The 24,705-nt window shown below is 36.3% G+C and overlaps 1 protein-coding gene and 1 pseudogene across 4 annotated transcripts in view; both read right to left on the bottom strand.

The window, feature by feature from the left end:
• The window catches only part of PIBF1 (progesterone immunomodulatory binding factor 1), a 216,533-nt gene that overhangs the window by 112,998 nt on the left and 78,830 nt on the right, over positions 1-24,705 (bottom strand). The gene's annotated exons all lie outside the window — the stretch shown is intronic.
• Positions 7,292-22,775, bottom strand: LOC132508974 (rab GDP dissociation inhibitor beta-like; annotated as a pseudogene).

The raw sequence follows: 24,705 nt of genomic DNA, 5'->3' as shown, positions 1-24,705 counted from the left end.
CCTTCTTTCATTCAACATAATGCGTTTTAAAAGATTCACCCATGTTATTGTATGTTGAGTAGTTGGTTTCTTTTTCTTGCTGAGTAGTTTTACATAGTATGAATATACCAAAATTTGTTCATTCATTCACTATCTGATGAGTATTTGGGTTGTTTTCAGTTTTGGACCATTATGATAAGGCTGCTATAAACATTTACAGACAGGTCCTGTGTGGACACATGTTTTTATTTCTCTTGGGTAAATAACCAGAAGCAGGACTGCTGAATCACATAGTAAGTTAATGTTTAACTTTATAAAAAACTGCCAAACTGTTTTCCAAAGTGACTGTACCGTTCTGCATTTGTACCAGCAATGTATGGATACTCCAGCTAATCCACAATCTTGTCAACATCTGGTAACAATAGTGTTTTAAAACCTAGCCATTCTAGATTGTAGAATTCTGGTTGTCGTGGTATTTAATTGTGGTTTTCGTTTTCATTTTCCTGATGACAGATGATGTTGAGCATCTCTTCTTTTGCTTATTGGTTATTTGCATTTCTTCTTTCATGAAATGTCTATTCAAACCTTGGACACCGCCCCCCCACCCCGCCTTTTTTTTTTTAAATTGGAATGCTTATCTTAAGTTGTAAGCATTCTGGATACACGTCCTTTATTAGATACATTTTTGGCAAATATTTTCCCCAAGTCTGTGTCTTGCCTTTTCCTTTTTTATCAGAAGCGCAAAAATTTCTTTTTTGATGAAGTCCAATTTAACAAGTGTTTTCTTCATGCTTCACTCTGTGTCCTATTTATGTACTCTTTGATAAACCCAAGGTTAATAAGATTTTTCTCTTATGTTTTTTTTTCTAGTTTTTGTCCTTATATTTAGATCTATGAATGATTATAAATTAATTTTTATATTTTGTTTGAGGTAAGGGTTGAGGTGTAGTATTTTTGCGTATGGATATCAAAACATTCTAGCATGTTGTTGAAAAGACTATGTAATTCCTTATTGAATTATCCTGGTACTTTCATCTCTTAAAAATTATTTTGGATAGGGCTTCCCTGGTGGCACAGTGGTTGAGAGTCCGCCTGCCGATGCAGGGGACATGGGTTCGTGCCCCGGTCCGGGAAGATCCCACATGCCGCGGAGCGGCTGGGCCCGTGAGCCATGGCTACTGAGCCTGCGCGTCTGGAGCCTGTCCTCCGCAACGGGAGAGGCCACAACAGTGAGAGGCCCGCGTACCACAAAAAAAAAAAAAAAAAAAAATTTTGGATATTCTGGGTCCTGTACATTTCCATATAAATTTTAGGTTACTTTCTCATTTTCTACAAAATACCTGCTGAGTTTTTCATCATGATTGCACTGAATCTATTCATCACTTTGGGGACAACTGACACTTTAGCAATATTCAGTGTTCCAATCTATGAACGTGATGTGTCTCTCTACTTATTTAGGTCTACCTTACTTTTTCTCAGCAATATTTACTAGTTTTCAGTGTCGTGTACTTGCTTCATATTTTGTTAATTTAATCCTTAAATACTTAGTATTTTTGATGCTATTACAGATAGTATTAAAAAACTTTTAATTTTCAAAAATTTCAACTGCTTATTGCTAGTATACAGAAATACAATTGACCTTTTTCATGATGACCCTGTATTCTGTAATCTTGCTAAAGTTACATTAGTTTAATTGCTTGCTTGTAGATTTCAGCTATGACATTTTAAGAAAACAACCTCCTTCAGCCTTAATTTCCTCACTTAAAAAGATTAGCATTTGTGAGAAATAACAGAAATTGAGAAAAAAATTAATCAAGGAAGGAAAAAAACTCTCAAAGCATTTGGCACAGTATCTAACCCACAGAAAGTATTTAGCACTTATTAAATCTCTTCCCAAACTTCACAGTTCTTAGTACAAGTTTCAGCAATGTTGACGTGTCCAAAATTTTTATCTTATAGGCCTGATCTTTCTCCCAGGCTTGAGTTCCTTAGTCCCATTTATTTACCGTATTTTTATTATGTCAATGGTGTGTTAGAACTTCAGGTACAAGTCCTAAATCAATATCATAACCTTCATTCATCCATGAATCACCTCTGCTTTCAGAAAGTCTTATTTCTGAATGAAATCATTGTCAACTCCACTATCCAAACTTTTGTAGGAATCACTGATAACTGCCCCAAACATACTTTCAAATCTAGTCAGTTACTGAGTCCTTAATAACCACGATAGCTACTGTTTAATGTTGATTATGTGACAAACTCTATGCCAAACACTAATTTAGTCTTCACAACAATTCTATGAGTTAAGTTACTATTACTGTCTTCATTTTATAGATGAGGAAACTGAGACACAGAAGTTAAATATCTTTCCTAAAGCATGCACCCAGTAACAATAGAGCCAGTATCATAAGCTAGGCAATCTACGTCCAGAAACAGTAATCTGAAACATAAATTATATTGCCTCTAATGTGTGCAGACTGTAGGATCCACTTGCTTGTGAAGATAGTGGGATTGGGTACTATTAGAGAATATTTGGAGAAATCCAAGAAATATTTAATGCTCCATTAAATGCATTAATGCACCCTCAGCATGATGTTCTTGAAAAAGACAGGTGCAAAGAGGCCAGGAGCAAATGGGAAATAAAATTATGACTATGTTATTTGCTGGGCTCATAGTGAAAACCCCAATTCAGAGGTCTCTGGTAGATGTGGATGGAGAATGAGATAGGTTTAAGAGAGGCCATTAAGCCCCAGTCCCATCTTAACACGGGCTAGCTTCTGAAGACTATATACATCAGCACATATATACTCCCAAAGGCTGAAAATTGCAAGTGATCTCCAACCCTGTTTTTCTAGTCATAGGAAAAGAGGAAGCGGAAGAGCAAGCTGTCCTCATGATTTTGACCTTTTTGCTAGAGACTACCCAACTAGAAACATGGCCCGAACAATGTCTTGGAATAGGATCCAAACATAGTAGAAATTTCTTTTCTCTAGGAAAGGGAGCGTGGTGAGTAGAGAGCAGGGTAGAAAAATCTCCATAAGTCACCATCCCCCAGCTGTATTTCTAAAACCAATTTTCCCATCTATTCCCTATGCCATCACACCAATTGAGGCCATGGTTACATGTCACCTGAGCTTCAGGTGCTCCTATTCATGGTATCTTGAATTACTCTGAATATATATATATATAGAAGTATATATAATACATATATATAAAATATGTCTATATAGATATATTACTGCCAAGTTAATTCTCTAAAATGATTTTTATCACAACACCCCTCATTGCTCACTGAAGAAATATAAGCTCTTCATTCTGACATTTCAGGCCTACCAGAATATGAAATTATTTATATTCTCTACCTAACTGTACACTCCAAATCAGTTGACTGAATTATCTGTTGTTTCCTGACAATCCTTTACTTTTTTTTTCTCCTACATTTAGGAAGGTTTATAAAGTTTTGGGACTGCCCTTCTCTCAGATCTGCATATCACAATTCATACTTCAGATGCTTATTTCATAGACCACCTCCTCTAAAAGGTCATTCCCGATACTCCTTTAAAATAGATAGGGACATTCATAGACCAGTATTGACTCCTTAAGATAGAGAACATTTTGCTTTAAAATATAAATATATATATACATTTATTCTTTCTGCTCTTTGGAAACAAAAATCATATTTTAAGTTTTTTTTCTTCTACAGTGTTATGCACAAAGGTTCAATGAATATTGAGTTGAATACTTTCTAGCCCAGCATAAGAAAAATTCAGAGAGAGATTTTACCTTCCTATTACTGTTATCATAGTTCACACTCCACCAAAGAGAAATCTGAGCACAGCATAACGTATTTTTCTCCACATTCTCCTCTGAAACTATGGGGAGAGATATGTTTCTCTTCTGCTTTCTGAGGTTCATTGTAAAGTACAGAGTTCATGATGTTGGCTCCCATTTAAAATAAAAGGAAATAAGGCAAGCAGTGTTAAACATTTGGAATTGACAGGAAGGAAGCCTTAAGTTCATCCGCATATTAAAGAAACGAGGGAGGCAGAGAACATTTCATAGAATTGTGCAATGGATACTCAAATTCTCACAGGGAAGAGGCAGTCACGGCAATTAATTTCCATTAGGTTCTATTTTAAAATGGTCAAGGAAAATGAGTTTAGCTGTATGGAATTTTACTTTAGGTACAATTATGTAGGTATAAATTTGTAACACCTATCAGTATTGGCAACTAAAAATTCTTAGAAGTGTTTATAAAATTATATCATATTTTTTTTTTTTGCAGTACGCGGGCCTCTCACTGTTGTGGCCTCTCCCGTTGCGGAGCACAGGCTCTGGACGCGCAGGCTCAGTGGCCATGGCTCACGGGCCCAGCCGCTCCGTGGCATGTGGGATCCTCCCGGACCGGGGCACGAACCCGTGTCCCCTGCTTCGGCAGGCGGACTCTCAACCACGGCACCACCAGGGAAGCCCTATCATAATTTTTATAAATAAAATTCATAAAAAGCAAAAAGTTAGATACCTTTTTCATAGTTCTATTCAAACAAACCCCAAGAATTACTATTGCTGTTCTTTTTATTGAAAGCTTATAAAAAGTTTGAGCCATTAGTTCAACATTTCTCTAGTGCTCTCTATCATCAAAGACATATGTATGGTTTAAGAAGTCATAAACTTTAGCTATGTCTTAGTATACCTTAATTTGTAAATGTAGTGCTTAAAATTTGTGGGATGAGAACTGGTACATAAGCCTGCAGAAAGGTTGTTAGAGCTTACAATTTCTTATAAGTGTAATGCTTAATATCTAAGGGAGCTATTGATAGTGGTGGGCAAGGGGTGGTTTCTATAATGAAAAGAGGCATTATTTACTATAATGGATAACACATATAAATGTAGAGTAGCTAGCAACATGGAAAACTGGCTAAAAAATTGTTTTCCTTTAGAAGCATTCAGTTCATAGTTTTAATTTTCAAAAATTAGAGACCAGCACTTTAGTTAAACAACCTGATTTATATTTTACAAGTGCTATTTGGGGTCCAAAAAAAAATGTTTACTATATACAAATGATTGAATTTAATAACACATTTCCCATTTAAACATGTTGACTTATTTCTGGATCAATGCACAGTTTAACCAATGGCAAAAGTTGAGAAGTGAGTAAGAACAGACATGTCCTGTGGTAGCAACATACAGAACATTCCATTCTCATAAATGACAGGCTATTAACCATACCTTGATTTTCCTGTAAACTACTTTAAAAAACAATTTCAAAGCTAACATTTCATTGTCATTTACAGGTATATGAGTTCCTTTACAGGTTTACATATGGACAGTCTATCTGACTAGAATGATCTGGGTGCACCCTTGCCTGGAGGCTGGGAGATGCATTCTTTTGGGCATTTTCCATCTGTGATTTTGGACAAAAGGAATTTTAGAAATGGTAGGCATCATCACATTTGGAGTATCTATGAATATTCTAGCTAAAAGAAGTTCATATTTGGGGTCCCAGTGAATTAGGAGGAAACATCTGAATTCTAATCATAGTATGTGGATGTCAGTTAAGTTTCACTGTTTGAAGACCCATTAACTCATTTCCTACTTTTAACAAATATACAGATTAGACTTTTCATTTGTAAAATAAAAACACATTGCCTTTAAGCTAAAAAAATCCATTTAAAAAATACATGGATATACATTTTAAAACTCACAACAATGCAAGGGAAATCCCAACAGTAAATTACTAATAATTAAAATAAACTAAGTTGAGGAAAGGGATCCCCTTCTTCAGAGAGCCTTGTAACAAGTCCAGTTATCCATCTGCATGAAATAGTTTTACTAGATTGTGTCAGAGACTGCTCCTAACCCTTTATCTTTATCGTACTGAATAGAGAACAGACACAACTGAACTTTAAAAGTCAACTAACTGGATGATGAGAACAAATAATAATAGTTAACATTTACTGAGAACTTAAAACTGTATAATAAATATCATTTAGTTTTGTGATGCACAGAATTATGTGAAATATCAGTTACGTTTTCTTCTTTCATTTACAAGTAAGACACTTTAATGAATAAAAGGAATTGAGAATATTCTCACATCTGGTAACAATGATTTCTGGAATTTCTTCATATCTAGTAACAATGATTTCTACAGAAGGAGAAACTAAATGATCACATATCTGGCATATGCCATAGAAATAAACAGGTTACACATACATTTGTTAAAACCAGGAAGGGCTAAAAGTTTGCTGACTGAAAAAAATAAGTAGAACAAAAATAAAACGTGAAAGTCATTATATTATCAAAGCATTCAAGATCTTACTTACTGAATCTTAAATAGAGTAAAGCAAAATTCAATCGCTATATAGAAGAAAGCAATTATACGGTCTAAACGAAGTTAATATAGCTTAGCTTAAAGCTAGATTTTTACACTGTTTCTGTTGAAAATGTCCAACTCTATTTCTTTAACCCTTAATGTCATTGCCATGATGTTCTTAAAAAATGTTACTAAAAGTCATGTAGGATGTCTTTTAATTCATAATAAATATGCCACAACATCATATGGTACAGAGTCTAGAATCTTTAAAGTGCCATTTGCTCAACAGCAAGTAATTTGCTAAATGTCAAGTTAGTAGGTTGAAAAGATAATCTAACTTTATAGAATTTTAATAACTCCTAAAATTCGCTGATACCTTAAAAAGTTCTGGTTGGATAACTTAAAAATAAAATCATATTCCGATTGGAGGATCTGAATAAATACTAATTCAAATGACTTAAAAGGCATATGGAGTGGGTTGAATGGTGGTCCCTCCCCAAAATATATGTCCATGTTCTAATCCCTAGGACCTGTAAATATTACCTTACACGGAAAAAGGTTTTTTGCAGATGTGATTAAATTAAATATCTTGAGAAGAAGAGCCTGTCCTGGGTTATTTGGGTGGGTCCTGAATGCAATCACATATATCCTTATAAAACACATACACGGGAGAAGGTGATGTGAAGACGGGGGCAGAGACTGGAGGTGATGTGGCCATAAGCCAAGGAAAGCAAGGAATGCCTGGAGCCCCAGAAGATGGAAGAAGCAAAGAACAGATTGCCCCTAGAGCTTGTGGAGGGAGCATGGCCCTACAGACACCTTGGTTTCAGACTTCTGGCGTCCAGACTATGAGAGAATAAATTTCTGTTGTTTTAAGTCACCAAGTTTGTGGTAATTTATTATGGCAACCACAGGAAATTAATATAGTATCACTGTGAATTTTGTTGTTGTTGTTTTGTTTTGGTTTCCAGAGTTCGGCTTCATTTTGCAGTACAGAAATCATTCGGAGCCACTGTGAGACAGACATCGTTGAAGCAGAGGCTCTGTCAAATAAATACTGCGTTGCAGTTTGGTCCATTGAAGAAGTCACACCTGGGACACAAAAGAAGCTCTACATTTACCTGCTTTATGATAGGTTTCTCTTCCCTCTGCTCTCATCAATTTTATTAGGTTAAAACACTACACAGAGGCTTCCTCCAAAATGACTCTCAAAGTCTGGAGTTTGGTTAGAATTGGAGGCCCACATAAACCAAGCTTGTGGCTGTGCTGCCTAGGCACTGTTATAACACGTGATGTAAATGAAAAGGGGTGGGGAGGAATGAGGGATGCTATCCCTGATTATGGAACATTCGATTCTGAATCTCCTTAATGCCCAGAGGACAGATGGCACGCAAACTGTACTGACCCAGCTCTCGAGCAGCAGAAGCTCATAACTGTAAAGGTTACACTGATTAAAAGATACAAATACTATATCAAGTTCTCTGTATCAGTATGACGTTTTAAAACTGATTCTTCACTAGAAAAAATAAGCTGGTATCGGTTAAATTGAACAAAATGTTGGAACCTGCCAATTCTGAAGAGTCACTCCATGAAAACAAGTTAATACATGATATTAGAAAGGGGAGGAATATTTACTGGTATGGTGCTCTGCAATCTCTCAGTTTTGATTACAAAAGCAGGCCTTACAATATTGATTTCATACAATATGCATCATTTGCCAAATTTTAAGTATGTCCTAATTAGTTGGCAACATGTACTACTGTCAGTCTTCCCCACACATGTCATTTTTCTTCTGCTTCATTTCCTCAAAGTCAAACTCAGATCCCATCATCCTCTTACAGATGCCCTTAATGTCATCACAGGTCATCTAAAAGTGAGTTGTTGCATCATATGTACGGGTTATAAAGATCTGGCTCTCTGTTCCCAAATCTTTTGGTACAAGGAAGTCACTGATGCTAACGAATTTCTGCTCAGTTGGTTCCAAGAGCTCCAGAGCTGGTCTGATTTCTTTCTCGGGTTCCTTGGTCTCCACTGTAGTGCTAGCGATGGCAATGTACTTGCCCTGTGCTGCCACATTGTGTGTGGAGGAGGTCATGCAGACATAGATATCTGACTTCTGGTTGACTTCGTTCTGTGGAATAATGATCTGGCAGGAGCTGGCGTTGTTGGTGTTCTTGATGGGGTGGCTGAGGATCCAGATGACTCTGATCACCTGGCCCAATTTTCTTTTCTTTTTTTTTAATAGTTATTTATTTGGCTGTGTTGGGTCTTAGCTGTGGCACGCAGGATCTTCTTTGTGGCATGCAGGATCCTTTGCTGCAGTGCATGGGCTTCTCTCTAGTTGTGGCACATGGGCTCAGTAATTGTGGTGCTCGGGTTCTCTAGTTGTGGCGTTCGGGCTCCAGAGAGCGTAGGCTCAGGCTCAGTAGTTGCGGCGCGTGGGCTTAGTTGCCCCACGTCATGTGGGATCCTAGTTCCCCGACCAGGGATCGAACTCGCATCCCCTGTATTGGAAGGTGAATTCTTGACCACTGGACCACAAGGGAAGTCTCTGGCCCGCTTTCTCTACTCGATCAAAGATGATGGAGTAGCTGGGATCACAGGTGAGCTTCTTACAACGAGCAATCTCTCCTTCAGATTTTACACCAATCACTTTTCCATTTTGCATAATGATTTCTTCAATTGGTTTATTCAGCACGTATGTACCTCCGTAAATAGCACTTAGCTGTGAAAATCCTGTGGCAGTTATCCAAGGCTGTAGAGTGGATGAAGGTATGGGCTTTTGCCATATCTTGCCAAAGACTCACTGTAAAGTTTAATCCTGTTAATGGTTTCACCACATGGTTGATATAAACAGTCATCAGTTCTGTAAAGTGCCAGCGCATGACCAGTAAAACCTATAACATCTTGGCCCAAGTCAGATTTCTTATACACCTCTCTCATTGCCATCTTCCTAGGATCAACGCCCTCAAAAGTTCTAGGATCATTCCCATCAAAGTTGGCAACATACACCAGGAATTTTCTGAATCGACGTTTTTCAAACGCCCCATTAGGCTAGATGCCAGAGCTTCTGCTTCAGTGGAAGGAGCCTTGTAGATCTTTCCTCCTTTACAAACAAAGCTCCCTTCAGTCACTTGGAAATCCAGATAGCGAATGACCTGTGTAAAAAGCAGCATCTTAACCAGCTGACCATTTGCCATAAAGAACTTGGGAATGAAGTCAACATTCCAGTCTCTTCCTCTCCCCATTGATGCCGGTGGTGCTCCGGGTATTTTAAATCTTTTGTATAAATCTTCCAGTGGTGTTACAGATGATGCACTCTCTCCTCCCTAATATGGGTTTCTATCCATGTGAAGAACTTTCTTTCCATTCACTGACATTATACCTGACAGGATACATTCCATCAGGCCGGTGCCCAGCATGATCATGTACTCCTCATTCACGGAGGGGCTGGGTGCAGACTGAAGCCCAGAGAAAGGAGAAGGCGTAGCACTCCAGGGGTCGGGGGCTAGGTGGCCACCCTGAGGAGGCGGGCGGAGCGCTCAGGCCGGGCCAGCCCGAGAGAAAAGTGAAGCAGGAGCAGAGGGAAAACGGAGCTGGCGAAGAGGGAGCCAGCTGCCACCTCAGACGGGAAGAGAAGAGCCTGTTGTTTTTAATATGCATACTGGAGAGCAAAAGATGTACCTATTGATGTTGTTTAACATCACACATGTTGTGCTTCATATGCTGTTTACTGTTTACTGATGGAAGGACACAATTGTGTGGCAGAACGAACAACTTGGATGGGAACAAAGAGAACGTGTATCTACTTCTAGCCCTGCTCCTAGTAAGTGTAACTCAGGACAAGTCAGATAACCTCTTTGGATTTTGTTTCCTCATCTGCTAAATGGGTGGACTGTTTTCAATAACCTCTAAGTTTTTCCCAACTCTAAACTTTTGGGAATCTTTAAAGTGTTACGGACTTCCCTTGTGGTGCAGTGGTTAAGAATCTGCCTGCCAATGCAGGGGACACGGGTTTGATCCCTGGTCTGGGAAGATCCCATATGCCGCAGAGCAACTAAGCCTGTGTGCCACAACTACTGAGCCCATGTGCCGCAACTACTGAGCCCGTGTGCTGTAACTACTGAAGCCCATGTGCCGAGAGGCTGTGCTCCACAACAAGAAGCCACCGCAATGAGAAGTCCATGCACTGCAACGAAGAGTAGCCCCTGCCCACCACAACTAGAGAAAGCCCGCGTGCAGCAACGAAGACCCAACGCAGCCAAAAACAATAAATTAAATTAAATACAAAATAAAGTGTTAAAAAGAGTAAGGCACAGTGTAAACATCATTATGATAAAAATTAAGATATTAAAATCATTAACAATGGACAACTTGGTCAACTGAAATCTGCCAGAAGATTCATAAGATTTACAGGATTGCATAAATTTATAAAAGGTAATTATTAAATACTTATTAAGAGTTGGCAATATGTAAAATTCTTTATAAAGTATTAGCTTTTACAAACATTCATGTAGCACCAGTTATATGTCCAGAAATGTATTAGGCTCCATGCACTATAATAGAAAAAAAGCCTGAATGGTTTATAGAAACTAAACTACTACCTATTATATGGGTATTAAAAAAGTTAACACACAAAAGTGCTAGGCATAGTAAGAGATCAATAAATATTAACTTTATTATCTAGAATAAATCTTATTTTTTCCTAAGTATCTTCTATCAATAAAAAGAACCTTATACTACAACTTTTTAATATAATATTAAGAGGGTTTATGTAGTAACAAAATTTTTAAAAGCTTAACTATCTGATTTTTATTCATGGCAACCATTTTTTTATTCCTCAAAACATACACTTCCAATCAATCCTGTTTCCGTTTTACTGAAAGAACTTTTCATAATGACTGCAGTACTGAAGTATAATTTAGAAGCAGTCTCTAAAACTGGAAGTAACGTTCATCTAAATATGCCTGCCAAGTTTAAAAATGTATTAGGAGTTAAATTGAAACATGTTGAAAATGACTCATTGTGGACCAGAATATACACTGTAGGAAATAAGAGCTCATTTACAAGTGGGAGAAATACACTCACACTTCAACTGTGGTAATTCTCTGGACTTTCCTTCCAGTAAACATCATATTTTAAAATAATCGTGGAAAATATCTTACTTTTAACTGAAGTTTTTAGGAGTTGATTTAGTCAGCTGGCATTCCAATATTTTACACATCTTTTTTTGGACGTGGATATATTTACCAAATGTAAATCTATGAAAATTTCCCCCTCAGCAACAGAGCAGCAGCCTATAAAGAAAGCTGTACAAACACACACACACACACACACACACACACACACACACACACACACACACACACACTGTGATTCAATTCATATGCATAATGACTGACCACCTATGACTCTGGATTTCTAAGAAAGCATCTTAAAAAATGTGCAGATATATAATAAAGTGTTTTCTTTCATTTACAAACACAACATTATTGATCAGTCACCAGGAGGACATGTACTTGAGTTCTTTTTCTAGTAATACTTAGATATTTGTACTGATTCTATCTACTCTCTCTGCTTGTGACCCCAAATTACACATTTCTGACACAGCTGGCTAGATTTAGAAAAGATCATAGACCCCACTCATCCCCCTCCACCCACCTTTGCAAAAAAAAAAAAGAAGAAAAAAAAGGTCTGCAAGGTGAATGGACCTGAAACCTTGATCTCACTACCACACATTCTCTCTAAGCTAATTAATAAGCCACATACTGAACTGTATCTTTGATCATAACTTTAATGTGACCCTTAAGCTGAATTCAGTGAAAAAGTGCTTATGAATTAACAACATGATTCCAGTTTGTTTAAATTTTCTGAGCTTTATTTCCTATTTCATCAATTATTTATCGATCAGGAAGTGTAGTAAACAGTTCATTATAGTAACTGTTGGCATCCCCCTTTATCTAGGAATTTTATCTAGAAACTATCCCTACCCTCAAACCATGTTTTAAATGATCCCTGGCAACAGCGAGCAGTCTGGGTGTGGGCTGTAAGTGGGACAATCAGCACTTTCCCTGTGGCAAATTCGACGCATAAATGCTCTGGAGCATTTCATTGTGTATATATAGTCATGACAAAGGGAGTCTCAAGATCCTGAATTATTAAAACAAATTTTAATAAATATTTATTGCAGAAGAGATTTAGATCCTGTGTTATTTTTCATTTTTTCATCTTTATACATCCAGAGTCACTTATTGTGAAAAGAATATAGTTTTTGACCCAAACTGTATTTCTTTTCTTGTATAATAGTGAGTTCATCACATTTACAACTGTTGTCAGAAAAGACACAATTGGTCGTCTGCCGTCTTACAAATTTATATTTTCTGTGTTTTGCTTCTTTGTTGTTTGCTTTGTTATCTATCTTTTGTTATAAGGTCTGTGCTTTCTTTTTTCTTCCCTCTCCTCTGGCAATATACAAAGGATATCATCTGTTTACAGTTTAACTAATGTTTTGTTTCCTGACTAATACGTTTAAATAGATATTTCTTGATAAAACCACTAATTCTTATGAAGTTTGAGGAAATTATAATTATACAATATTAAGTATATTATATACACACTATTTCCTCTTACCATCAATTCTCTAATTTTAGTTGCAAGTTGCTATTTTTGCCTCTACTTATGTTAAATTATTATTTTTATGTTGTAATTTCCCCATAACAATTATGATTACAATGTGTTCTGAAAGCAGAATGACAATAGTTACTGAGATTTAATTTTACATTAAATATTCACTGCCAGTTCTTTTATACCTTGACATCTCAATTCATGAGTTCTTTTCTTTTTTTTTTTAATGAGTTCTTTGATTCTTTGGTTAGTGAGGTTACCATTTCAAGTAGGTTTTTCAGGAATGCCACGTGGGTAAGAGGCTTCCTGAGTCCTCACATGACTAGTGAGTTTTCATCACTCAGGAGGCAGAAAATGTCACCCCTCACATAGTCTCACTTACCTGAATCACACTCTTGTTTTATTTCTCTCAAATAATTGTTACTTTCTAAAATTATCTTCTTTATTTTGTCGTTTATTTATATGTGTTGATTTACATCATAGGAACGTAAATTCCACTGAGACAGAGACCACTGTTAAACCTTCAATCCCAGTGTTAAAGTGCTTGCTTAAAGCAGGTTGTTCATAAATACTGCTAAATGAATAAATAAAGTATAAAGTTATGGAGGAGAAACTTAAGCTCAACCTGTAATTTTTCCTTAGCAAATGACTTACTTATCCAGCCCAGATGCTTCTAATAATGTTCCTTTAATGTTCATATTCAATAACTTCAATTGGATTTACTACATTGCTATTTCCCATCCTCTTCACACCACCCAGAATGTGGTGAGTTCTGATAAATTTCAGAAAGAATTTTCTTTTATTGTATCTCTAAATATTTTTTTCCTCTTTCATTTTGTTTTCTTCCATTGACACACTAATTTTCTGAATGTGGATATGTGTTGTCTGTTCTCCATGTCTAATACCTCCTCTCTAACCATTTGCATCACTTCTTTGTTGCTTTTTCTTTTCTTTTTTTGATTTGTTTCTGCTTTATAAACCCCCCCCTTAATTCAGTTTTCTGGATCTCCCTACCCCCCTTTTTCTCTTTAATTCCTTTGTAAGTTTTGTATGTCATTTTTCTATGTAATCTTTTTCTTTAACTTTGCCAGTCACCTTCCATCTTATTCTTTTGCAAAGTCTTTGGTTTCAAAGAGTTCTGTGCTTTCTTAAATTCTTTTAGTTGTGAATAGGTTATAATCTATAAAATCTTTCTAGATTCCTAGCATAGATCTTTTAAAATGTTCTCTTTATCTTCTGCAGCTTTTATAGGACTCCTGCTGTCTCCTTCCACTTAAAAAAATATTTACATATATCTCATACTTGTCTTCCCTGAACCGCCCCCCACCCCATCACTTAATAATCTTTGAATGAAGGCAGTTCTAGCCAAGCCTTCATTTTGCCTCTTTCCTGTTTAACAAAACATTGTTTGGATTGTTCCATTATCCAACGAACTGGAGGACTAGGAAAATATTATCTGGTCAGCAATTTCCTTGCTTAAAGGTGGGGAGAAAGCTGAGGTTCCAAGTCTGGAAGCTTATGTTTGTATTTTCTCCAAATACTTTTACCCATGGTCAAGTTTATGGGATTGGAAGTTTATAGTTCTAAGCCTTGTCTCTCATATTTTGTATTTATTTCTCTCTTTCTGGGAGAGTTAGTCATATTGGTAAAAAGTCAGTTTAGACTACAAATTTCATCATAACCCCTCAGCTTTTACATAACCCCCATTCAAACTATGGAACAGCAAACATTCTTCTCTGCAATTTATCTGTTTTACATCTATTTGGTTTGCTTTAATACAAACCCCATCACTCTTGGTTGAGAATCTAAATCACACCAAAGGAAAAAAGATACAGCACAACTAAACAGGCTCTCCTCTAGCCTGGCATTCCTGCAGATATATGATGGAGAAAGAGGTTGAAATTTCCAGCTTTTACCCCTTCACTTTAGGGCTAAGCTGTCTAATATAATAAGAGCCTGAAGCCACAAGTACCTATTTAAATTTAAGTTAATTAAAATAAAACATATTCAGTTTCTCAGCTACACTAGCTAAACTTCAAGTGCCCAACGTGGCTGGTGGCTACTGTATGGGATAGGGCAGATAAAGAATATTTTCATTATTACAGAAAGTTCTACTGCAGAGTTCCAGGAGCTGCACAGAATTTCCTCTGTATACTATCGACCTCACTGTACTCTACCTGCTAAATTGTAGAGTGTTCTGGTTACACTGTTTCTGACCAAAATTCTTTGAAATTTATGACACCATATTGAGGCTTCCCTTAGTTTCCAGTGGAGATGAGAGTATCTTCTTCATTTTATTTTCATCCATATAATATTCAAACAGAGAAAATCCTAAAAATGCTCTTACAAAATCTTCATTTTTAGAAGTCCTCCATCAACTTAACATTTCAGAGTTCCCTTAAAAACAAATTTTTCTTTAAATCATAGGTCAGAGTTTCCTAGCCTATGATTTTATGCAATACTGGCTAACTTATAGTTACTTCCCTGTTAATCACTGAGAACGGAAAGAGGTATATCAAAATGGGGTATGTGACAGGTACAAGGTGCACAATTCACTAAATTTATTTACTGAATGAAAGTCTGTCTAAAGTGTGAAATTTGAAGAGAATTACGCACTGGGCTCACTGAGAAATCTAGGTTTAACCAATATGATTTAACCAATGGCAGGTTAAGAATTAAGTAAAAAGCCTGTAAACATTTCATCAGTAATGTCCCTCTAGGTTGATCTACTAATCAACATTCTTTGAAACTGATATTTAAACTGCTTTCAATTCATTACTTATTTACAGTGTTATTAATTTCACAATTCCCATGTCTCTACAAAGATAATCTTAATAAAATGTTTTGCTGAAATTGAGATACCTTCTATCACTGGCACTCTTCTCTAGAAATTCTAGTAAATACCTCAAAAAAAAAAAGAAGTAAAAGTAGTTTGTCAAGACTTAATAGTTAACTAATGGCGACTTCTGGTTTTCACCATTTCCATTTCTAAATGCTCACTATCTGTTTAATGATCTGTTTTAGAATGTTCATAGTGGGCTACATTCAAGTTTACTGATGTATATAGTTCTAGAATCTTTCCTCTTCAGTGTTTCAGAGCATAGGGACATTTGTTTACTTCCTGTCTTCTGGCCTTGGTCTGATAACAATGTTTTAATAAGATAACCAACAGTTGCTCAAGTTCTTTCAAATCTTAGGGTACTTAGGGCATTAGCCTTCGAGAAGAAGCTTACATCTTCTTTGAGATTACTGGTTAAGGCACCAAGAAGGGCACAGTGATAGACAGTAATAACTAGCATTTCTTTAGAACTTATAGCTTACAAGTGTTTTCAAAAGCTGTTGTCGTGTTTCTCAAACACATATTCGATGAATGGATAGTTTACGATTATTTGGGGGGTTTTGTAGGAAGTACACTAGATACTAGGAGTAGAGGGAGGCAAAAAAATACGTCTTCCAAAAAAAAAAATCTCTCCAGGTGACTGAAATTCATCTAGATTTGGGAACCACTGATACAGTAAATTGAAGACGAGTCCTGGGCACTCTTTTCAGCACTTGAACTGCCTTCATAATGGAAAGTCGTAAGTCAAAATGAACATGGTAAGCTCTAATCAACTGAAATTGATATTTGTTGAGAATTACTTACATCAAAGACACTGAGTAGAGGCCTCACCTTACTAGAGAAGCAAAAATGGGGAAGAGGAAATCTCTGACCTCAAAAAAAACCCCAATACTTCAGAGGAAAGACTTGTAAACAAACACACAATTATAATATAATGCTAGAAAACAGAGAGAAGAGACTTCAGCATTTCTGACAGGAAGTTAAGGTATGCATAGAAGACATGATCATGGATTTCATTCTTACCAAATGAATGGGTATCTACCTAGTAGATGAATGGTAAGATACATGAGCAAGGGAAGAGAAAAGGTCATTCCTAGCAAAGAACCCATATAAACACTTACAGAACTTGAAGAGATCCGTTTGTCTTGAGTAAATGGGGGAGAATCAAAAGAAATATCTGCAACTGGGAAGTTGGCCAGAAGTCTGTGAATGACCCTAAGAGCTAAGCTGTGTGCTGTATGGACGCCATTCTGCTGAATGACATAATTAGGGTTCTGAGTTTTAGAACAATTACCCTGGAAGAATAAGTGATGAAAATAGGACTAAACTGAAAGCGGCGAGATAGTTCAGAGACTATTATAAATAGTTCAAGCAAGAGAAAAGAAAGACTTGACTAAAGCAGTGGCACCTGGAATTAAGAGGTGGGAAAAGATTAGATATATTTAGGAATTAGAAAAAACATGGTATTTGTTTAGTTTAAGTGTTCAGAGAGGCCTTTCTGGACTATCCTATCATGATATACCCTGCTGGAGCCATTATTCCTCCTCACACAATCTAGTTCATAGCAATCATCAAAACACATAATTATAACAATTATGAATCTGTTTGCTTATTTTCCATTTACCTCAATTGACTCTCAGCAGGGGCAACCTCCCATTTATTGATTTATTTATGTACATCAACATCTAGCACAGCAAATGGCACGTGGCAGTTATCAATAAACAACCTGTTGGTTGAATAAATGGGAAGGAGAGTGAGGAAAAAAAAGTAGTTGTGAACCACCAGCTTTCTTGTTCAAGTGTCTTGGCAAATGATGATGTTAGGATGCAAAACTATGGCAGGAAGAAAAGGTCTGAGCAAGAGGATTAAGCGAGGGGGAAAGATGGAGCAACGAATTGAGAGGTTATCGTACACAATTATAGCATGACCCCAGTCAAGAAGTATCGAGAAGCTGACCCAGGATGACTGCCAGCAGGAGTGCAGAGGATTTTAGAGATACTATAGGGGGAGAAGCTATGAAATTTGACAAACCTACACACAGGAGCAAGGGGAAAGGATTATTATTATGAAAGTTCAAACAGAAATGACTTAAAAATGGCAGTATAGTTTACTGACTTGAAGTCAGCTGAAGCCACGTTCTGTCTTGGGAAGGGTAAATGTGAGAGGAAGCTGAGTTTGTTTCACAAATACTGAGTTTAAAGTCCCAGAAAAACACTGAGATAAAAATGCCAATCACGTAGCTGGAAATACAAGTTTACAAAACACAAGGAAAGGTATGGTTTGAGTTTAAAAACACTGTTGATCATTCCCTAAAGTGACAGTTAAAGCTGAGTAGGAGAGATCCCAGAAGGAAGAGACATATATGTGTATATGATCCAACATAAAAAGAATCAAATGTCATGAAAACAAAATAGAAAAGAAAAACTGAAGAACTGTTTCAGATTAAAAGAGACTGAAGAGGCGTGATAACTAAAAGCAGAACATAATTCTGGACGGGATGCTGTGCCAGAAAAAAAACTGTTATAAAAAGATATCATTCAGACAACTGACAAAAATGGATAAAAGTATTATTATCAATGTTGTCCTGAATTTGATAAGTGTACTGTGGTTATATAAGAGAATATTCTTATTCCTAGAAAATAAACCTTGAAGAGGCAAGATTATATGATGCATTCAGTCTACTAAACTATTCAGAAAAAAAATAATGTGTGGGGTGAGGGGAGAGAAAGAGAAAGAGAGAGAGAATAAGAACGATAAAACAAATGTAGCAAAATGTTAAAAAGGGGTGAATTTAGATAAAAGATATAAAGGAATTCTTTGCATCATTCTTGTAGCTTTTGTGCACATATGAAATTTGAAATAAGAAGTTAAAAAAGAGTAAGGACCAAGATAGAATGCTGGAGCACAGCTTTGATTTTATAAGATCAACAGTGAATTGATCTCCTGAGAGTGACGGCCATTGAGAGTTATTCAGGATTGAGGAGAGAAGAGGTTTAAATCGGTAGGTATGAAAACAGCCTTCTCTACCTCAATTGTTCCACCTAAACAACAAAATATGCTGATGACTCTAGTCTATTACTGTATAAAGATGTTCTATCCCATGGACTTGCAGGCTAACAATATTGGCATCCATCATTAATTCTCCTGATATAGAGTAAATATCCTTTTTGGCCACAGAAGCCACCAGTCCTTCTTTGAGAAAAAAAGACTGACAGAAAACAATATCTAATTGCTTTGTGTATGTGTGTATTTTGACTCGCTGCACAAAAATATTCAAGATACATTCTTTTGCAAAAAATTTATTTTCCAAGTTTCATGAGGTTTTTCTTTCCCATCTGGAAAATAATGGGAATATTAGAGACTTAAGTTTATATTATGTTTGAGAACATGAATGCAGAATGGTTCAATTATAAATACAACACACATCTCTGAATTTATTCATAATTAAATAAGATGTGGCCAAAAAAAAAAAGATACATTCTTTTGAAGTGGAGGAGAATAGGTGTATCACTTCAGAACTAGCAGTGCCATTTAAGCCCAATTATAAGCAACAAATTATCCATGAATGGTTAAAGGACACCCTGGGCCATTGTTTCTGGTGGAGCAAGGAATGTCAGATCAGACCAATACCTAATAATGAAAAAGGAAGATAGATGAGAGGTGGATAAAACAAAATCCATACGTTGTGATCCGAATATGGGTGTTTCTTATTGGTTCCTTTCAAAGGTTTGTGTCTAGATTGAGAAGGAACAGATATTTTTCACCTCAGCAATAAATTTCTTAATGCTCTCATGTACACTACATTATGTACTACTATTTCCAAAGCCTTTATTAGGAAAGGAATAGAGTCAATTGTGGTAACTTAGGATGTAATGAGACCAGCTTGAGATATCCTATATAAGTGGACAAATATATGTCAGATGGAACAGCGGCTTAAAAGCCAAGAGAAATTTGAGAACATGGGGCTAGACTATTTCAATATAAATGAAACAAACCAATAGGCAAATAGAACATTTTAAAGAATAAGAGAAATCAAGTAACAAAAGATAATTTTATAAACTCTGAAAAATCATTAGAGTAGCTTATAATTATTCTGCAAATTTTCAAAGAAAAAAATCAAATACTAAAAATTATTTAAGAAGCACGAATTTATGGTATATTTTTTCTTTCATAAAGAGGTATGTCAAAAGAATAACTTAATATAGGACTGAGAATCAAGACTTTCTGCATTCAAATAACAATTATGATGTGAATTACTTTATGTAACCATAAAAACTAAGAATAATATGAATAAAATTATCACAGAATTTATTAAGTAAACAAAGTTTAAGTACAATACTATAGCTTTTATTTCAAATCTCAACATCCTTTATCCCATTAAGTTTATATTGAAAATGACACAAACATTTACTTGCCTGCTGAAGAAGCAAGTCAAGATTAAAAAACTGGATAAACAAAGATAAAACAGTATAAGAATATGACAAAAGGTAGAATAAAAGCATGTCAGAACTGTTCTACTCTTGGGGTTAAAGCACTGAATGGAAATTTAGGACAGCTGGCTGTTATATCAAGCTTTAAACTAGCCCAGTATAACATAAACTCAATCTACTCACTAGATCTATTCCCCCTTACTTTGGTCTTCTAAGAGAAAAAATGAGGACAAAATTCTATTATTACCAGAGAAGTTGTAGGGATTGAAAACATAATTTAAATAATTATGAAAGCATAATTTAAGTAATATTCATTTAAAAATACTTAACAAAAAAAAAATACTTAACAAACTGAAAAAACTATTCCGAATACATCAAACCATAGTTTTAAAAAAAATTAAAACAACTATAACTGAAAAAAAGAAGCTATTAATTAATTAATGATGAAAAATCTGAAAGTGAAATCAAGAAAACACTCCCATTTACCATTGCAACAAAAAGAATAAAATATCTAGGAATAAACCTACCTAAGGAGACAAAAGATCTGTATGCAGAAAATTATAAGACACTGATGAAAGAAATTAAAGACGATACAAATAGACGGAGAGATATACCATGTTCTTGGATTGGAAGAATCAACATTGTGAAAATGACTCTACTACCCAAAGCAATCTATAGATTCAATGCAATCCCTATCAAACTACCACTGGCATTTTTCACAGAACTAGAACAAAAAATTTTGCAATTTGTATGGAAACACAAAAGACCCTGAATAGCCAAAGCAATTTTGAGAACGAAAGAAGGAACTGGAGGAATCAGGCTCCCAGACTTCAGACTATACTACAAAGCTACAGTTATCAAGATGGTATGGTACTGGCACAAAAACAGAAAGATAGATCAATGGAACAGGATAGAAAGCCCAGAGATAAACCCACGCACATATGGTCACCTTATCTTTGACAAAGGAGGCAGAAATGTACAGTGGAGAAAGGACAGCCTATTCAATAAGTGGTGCTGGGAAAACTGGACAGCTACATGTAAAGGTATGAAATTAGATCACTCCCTAACACCATACACAAAAATAAGCTCAAAATGGATTAAAGACCTAAATGTAAGGCTAGAAACTATCAAACTCTTAGAGGAAAACATAGGCAGAACACTCTATGACATAAATCACAGCAAGGTCCTTTTTGACCCACCTCCTAGAGAAATGGAAATAAAAACAAGAGTAAACAAATGGGACCTAATGAAACTTAAAAGCTTTTGCGCAGCAAAGGAAACCATAAACAAGACCAAAAGACAACCCTCAGAATGGGAGAAAATATTTGCAAATGAAGCAACTGACAAAGGATTGATCTCCAAAATTTATAAGCAGCTCATGCAGCTTAATAACAAAAAAACAAACAACCCAATCCAAAAATGGGCAGAAGACCTAAATAGACATTTCTCCAAAGAAGATATACAGAGTGCCAACAAACACATGAAAGAATGCTCAACATCACTAATCATGAGAGAAATGCAAATCAAAACTACAATGAGATATCATCTCACACCAGTCAGAATGGCCATCATCAAAAAATCTAGAAACAATAAATGCTGGAGAGGGTGTGGAGAAAAGGGAACCCTCTTACACTGTTGGTGGGAATGTAAATTGATACAGCCACTGTGGAGAACAGTATGGAGGTTCCTTAAAAAGCTACAAATAGAACTACCATATGACCCAGCAATCCCACTACTGGGCATATACCCTGAGAAAACCATAATTCAAAAAGAGTCATGTACCAAAATGTTCATTGCAGCTCTATTTACAATAGCCCGGAGATGGAAACAACCTAAGTGCCCGTCATCGGATGAATGGATAAAGAAGATGTGGCACATATATACAATGGAATATTACTCAGCCATAAAAAGAAACGAAATTGAGCTATTTGTAATGAGGTGGATAGACCTAGAGTCTGTCATACAGAGTGAAGTAAGTCAGAAAGAGAGAGACAAATACCGTATGCTAACACATATATATGGAATTTAAGAAAAAAAATGTCATGAAAAACCTAGGGGTAAAGCAGGAATAAAGACGCAGACCTCTTAGAGAACGGACTTGAGGTTATGGGGAGGGGGAAGGGTGAGCTGTGACAGGGCGAGAGAGAGTCATGGGCATATACACACTAACAAACGCAGTAAGGTAGATAGGTAGTGGGAAGCAGCCGCATGGCACAGGGATATTGGCTCGGTGCTTTGTGACAGCCTGGAGGGGTGGGATGGGGAGGGTGGGAGGGAGGGAGACGCAACAGGGAAGACATATGGGAACATATGTTTATGTATGACTGATTCACTTTGTTATAAAGCAGAAACTAACACACCATTGTAAAGCAATTATACCCCAATAAAGATGTAAAAAATAAAATAAAATAAAATAAAAAGAAAAAAAAAAGAAAAAAAAAGAAGGCAGGGGTCAAAGATCAGTAAAAGAATTATTGTAACCAGGGGCCCAAGTAGGAGTAAGAACCAGGTTATGTTTCAGAACATTTTTTGATGGTGGTCCAGGTAGTGTCAGCGCTTGGGTTACCCTGTCCAAAGTTAGAATGACCATATCGTAACAATAAAGTTTACCCGTGACGGAAAAAAAAAAAAAAAAAAAAGCTACAAATAGAACTACCATATGACCCAGCAATCCCACTACTGGGCATATACCCTGAGAAAACCATAATTCAAAACGAGTCATGTACCAAAATGTTCATTGCAGCTCTATTTACAATAGCCCGGAGATGGAAACAACCTAAGTGTCCATCATCGGATGAATGGATAAAGAAGATGTGGCACATATATACAATGGAATATTACTCAGCCATAAAAAGAGACGAAATTGAGCTATTTGTAATGAGGTGGATAGACCTAGAGTCTGTCATACAGAGTGAAGTAAGTCAGAAAGAGAGAGACAAATACCGTATGCTAACACATATATATGGAATTAAAAAAAAAATGTCATGAAAAACCTAGGGGTGAAACAGGAATAAAGACACAGACTTACTAGAGAATGGACTTGAGGCTATGGGGAGGGGGAAGGGTAAACGGTGACAAAGCGATAAAGAGACATGGACATATATACACTACCAAACGTAAGGTAGATAGCTAGTGGGAAGCAGCCGCATAGCACAGGGAGATCAGCTCGGTGCTTTGTGACCGCCTGGAGGGGTGGGATAGGGAGGGTGGGAGGGAGGGAGACGCAAGCGGGAAGAGATATGGGAATATATGTATGTATATAACTGATTCATTTTGTTGTGACGCTGAAGCTAACATACCATTGTAAAGCAATTATACTCCAATAAAGATGTTAAAAAAAAATTAATTCTGGATTACAAGCTAACACTTTAGATTCAAACATAGGTCTCTTCTGTAGGATCCCACAGATGTAACAGTGTATTCAAATTTATTCTAGTCACACTGACTGAGTTTAAAAATTTCCCCTTTGTGGCAGAAAGAATCCTCAGAGTGCTTACAGAGATTCAAAGCAACAGAATAAGAGGTAATAACTGTTCCTGTTCATGAAAGCTGGGTATTTGTTACTTACTATTAAATGAATTGTTGGACTTGAATTGGGACATACACAGGTCTTTTATATGCCTGAGAAAAGTCCATTTTTTGTAGAAAATTAAAGTCCTTCAGCAAAAAGCCTTTTTCATTCATGTTTGAAAGTGGCATACTACTTCCTTACATTTCTCATTATAATAACACAGGTTGTTTGATCATTAAATGAAGCATTTGATAAAGTAAAACTTTCAACAAAATGAAAAAGTTGAGATTAGTTATACCTGACTAGAAAATTGTGTATAGACATGTCTTGGACTTTACTTAAGCATGATTCACAGAAATCACAATGCATGTAAAGATTGAAATACATCTGTTTATTCTGATTTTGACACAAAGGAAACCAGAATCACACACCTGAGTATTAAAAACTCAACCTCTGAAAAATAAAATAATACTTTTCCTTGGGTTTCAGTATATACAAAAAATATACATGATATGCTCAAAATATTCTTAGGCAATCTATACCCCAAAAAAATTCAGTGGAGGGACTTCCCTGGTGGTCCAGTGGCTAGGACTCTGCACTCCCAATGCACTCCCAATGCCGTGGGCCTGGGTTCGATCCCTGGTTGGGGAACTAGATCCCACATGCTGCAACTAAAGACCCCACATGCCGCAACTAAAGATTCCGCATGCTGCAACTAAAAGGTCCCATGTGCCGCAACTAAGACCCGATGCAGCCAAATAAATAAATATTTTTTTAAAAATCCAGTGGATATTTAAAAAATATATAGTGTCTTTTTCAAATAATAGTCCTAAATACTAGATTTTTATTTTGAAACAAACAAAAAACAGGAAAAGTGAACTACAGAGATTAAAAAAATACACTCAAAAACAGCTTGGGTTCACCATTCCCTTTACATGGTAACTTAACCAGTGTATCAGCTCTTTTGAGCTGTTGTTACAGATAATTTCAGAATCAAAAGGGACTTTAG

Source organism: Lagenorhynchus albirostris, chromosome 18 (genome assembly GCF_949774975.1).
Source record: "Lagenorhynchus albirostris chromosome 18, mLagAlb1.1, whole genome shotgun sequence".
NCBI classification, from domain to species: domain Eukaryota; kingdom Metazoa; phylum Chordata; class Mammalia; order Artiodactyla; family Delphinidae; genus Lagenorhynchus; species Lagenorhynchus albirostris.
This window is presented reverse-complemented; position numbering and strand designations above follow the sequence as displayed.